Source organism: Carex rostrata, chromosome 12 (genome assembly GCF_964058835.1).
Source record: "Carex rostrata chromosome 12, lpCarRost1.2, whole genome shotgun sequence".
In the NCBI taxonomy this organism is placed as follows: Eukaryota; Viridiplantae; Streptophyta; class Magnoliopsida; order Poales; family Cyperaceae; genus Carex; species Carex rostrata.
In genome coordinates, this window is record NC_135929.1 from 11,047,402 (window position 1) to 11,050,572 (window position 3,171).

Genomic DNA, 3,171 nt, shown 5'->3' on the forward strand with positions numbered 1-3,171 from the left:
TAATTTTCTGTGGACAGCTGGAATTCAAAGTGAAAGAGGTTGGATTGTATGGTTTAGCATAACCATGTGATTTGTGTGGAAGCAAATAAATGAGAAAGTCTTTAGAGATAAGGTGTTACTTTCAATGAATTTAGTTGATTGAATTTATGAAGAGAGAATTTTGTGGATGAAATTTTGCAATGACAAATTGAGATAGATATGAAAGGGAGCAAGGAGAGGCAATGGATGTAATTTTTATTATTTTTTTTCATTTTTAGTTTGGTAGCTTCTATGAACATTGTCAAAAAAAAAAAGAATGATTTTCTGTGGCCTAAATTTAAACCAGATGATTTGTATCCTCATTGCTCACGGATTGTGTAGTAAATAGACTAATATGTATGTATAACTCACCATCCAATTGCAATTAATCTAACTATTACTTTAGGATTCAAAATAAATATGACAGATGCTGCACAATAATACCAGTTAAAGAATCCAAAGAGCCGACATGAAAATGAATGTTGAATAGCAAAAGCGAATTCCACATCCCACTTCATCATACTTTCTTTTACTTTTACATATTCAAACAAATGAGAAACAACTAAAGATATTGATTTCATCTACCTCATGTAAGTGCGAATTTTACTTTTCTTTTCCTTTTTTTTAATGTGATATATGGCTTAAGACGAATCGCATACATACATTTGTTAATCAAATTGCACCGGATACTTTTTTTATGAATCATTGCCTGTTAACACAATAATTTAACACATAACTTAAAAAATGATGAACCAATAATAATAATTAAACAACAAAAAGATCTTTACAAAATATCAATAATTAATAAATAATTCATATTTGAAAAAATTAAGAACTTACACAATTCTCATGTTATACAATTACAAGCTTAGTCAACTGTGAACAACTCTTTATGATCCAGGTTTCAATTTGTAAAAGTGAATACGAACAGATAAAAACAGTGAGAATTGTTATGTTCTCAAAGACCGGGAGTTCTTGTGGCAAAATTGTTGCTGGTAGGTCCTATATATTTGGACTAATAATAGTAATTATACAATTAAATTACCCCCGAAATCATATAACCAAAAGTAAATAGAATAACCAAGTGATTGTAGACTAAAAGTCCTTAGACCTCGTTATCTTGATTTTAAAAACCCCTTTTATTTACATTTTAATTTGCTTCTTGTTACAAACCAACTTATTCAAGTATTGAACTCAAATTTAGTTACTTCGCAACAAAACTCCCCCTTTACTTGCATTTATTTAGTTTTAATTTAGTTAAAATGAAAAATACAATTACCTTAATTAGTCTTTGGATCGATACTTTATTTACTACAAGATAGATTGTGCACTTGCAATTCAATTTTCTTTGCGTATTTAAGTTTTATAAATTTAAAGCGAAAAAGTGTACGAATTAGACCCAAAATAATTACACCCAAAATATACATCAGAGAGGCGTGAATGAATCGTACATGGCTTGAAGTAAAAAAACTGTTTTCGGAAACTAAGAAAAAGAATACACAATTTTTTTAAAGAAAATATCGTGTATGAAGTAGTACAATTATAAATGGTTCAGTATAATTAAACAGTGTACAAATAATCGTCACTTCTAGACATGGTTCAAAACTTTCAAATCATGTGTGTATGTTGGAGCTTTTTTTCGCGTGAGTGCCTCCTCCCGTAACACATTGTTAATGTGAATTTTTTTTTCGCATCCACATATAATATGCCATGTATAGTCACATTTTATGTACTAGTGTCTAGCCTTATAAAATAATATTACAACTTTCATGGGCACTACATGAAAATTTTAAATTTGCTGGTGATTGTGCAGTAGTTACGTGCGCTTTGGCACTTGTGGTCTCCGTAGTTGTCACTTTCAAGTGACGTTTGTGGACCCCCTCATGTAGGTAGTGGCCTCCTAGGTAGTTAATGAATGGAACACATTTAGAGGTTTCTTAGGAATACTCGATATTTTAGAAATTAATGTTTATAACAATTACAACGCTGACACTTGTGATGGTCATTGCGCATTCACTTGTCCTTGGTTTTCTGCGTATTGTCCCTATCGTGGTCGCTTTTCAAGCGACGTTTGTGGTCCCCCCATATTGGTAGTGGTACCCCAGGTAATTAATGCCCAAGATATGTCTATGAATTTCTCATGAATACTTTAAACATATATATTCACATTTTAATGAGTAAGTATGAATAGCCGATATTTTAGAGAAGAATAATTGACATATTAGATATGAATACTTGACAATGCATGAATACTTGCCCGCCGAGGAATAAACTTTTGAACAATGAAAAAAAATCCAAAAGTACTTTATTGTGGATCTCATTTGAAAACAAAAAATTATGTAGAAGACATTTGTGGTTTTAGATTGACAACATCAAATTCAAAGTGGAGCCTAGTTTGAACTACTTTGAGTAGCTACTCATGGTTAAGCAGCCATGACTGAATTGACAAATCCTCACAGATCATCAGAAATATTAATGAGATTAAACGGAGAAAAAAAAAACTCACTTTTAAAAACAGGTAAAAGACAGATGTGTAATTAGAGAAAAAAGAAAGTTAATGTCCATTTTTAAACAGTTGACATCTTAGGTATGAACACTTAATATAATATATAGCAATATCTTTGTGTGCATAAGTATCTATACATGCGGGCGCCAATTATAATTTTTTTCAAATATAGACAATTCCTCAAGTAGTTAGTGGTCTCCATCGTATTTTATGTATCAGTTAATCAGGGAGACGTTTAGAAGACAAAATGAAAGAGATTGTTAGTCGATCCCTATTTAATATACTTGGCTTGTTGTACAAAAATAATAATAATAAATAAATATGAGCTATATTTGACGAAAAAATAATCGTGCTATCTTTGCCGAAATTTTATTTTATTTTTTATTTTTTATTTTTTAATTTTGTTTTTTTTAGCTGTAGCTACCCAGAAAGTTCCTCTAGTGATAACGATAACTTAAATGGAAGTGAATGGGAAGGCCCAATAAAATAACCACGTTGCCCCGCTGTTTAAACAAGATCCAGATTCTTTCAAGGGTATAATGATACAAACAATAATAGCATTTGCTTCTTGGTCACTCGTGGTTCTCTCTTGAAGGTTCTCTTGAGCAAGAGGTCTCTCTCTGTTTCATTATTTTTTATTTTATTTT

At 30.9% G+C, this 3,171-nt stretch overlaps 1 protein-coding gene across 1 annotated transcript in view; it reads left to right on the plus strand.

Moving 5' to 3' along the window:
• The window catches only part of LOC144562542 (uncharacterized), a 294,211-nt gene that overhangs the window by 92,261 nt on the left and 198,779 nt on the right, over positions 1-3,171 (plus strand). The window lies entirely within an intron of this gene.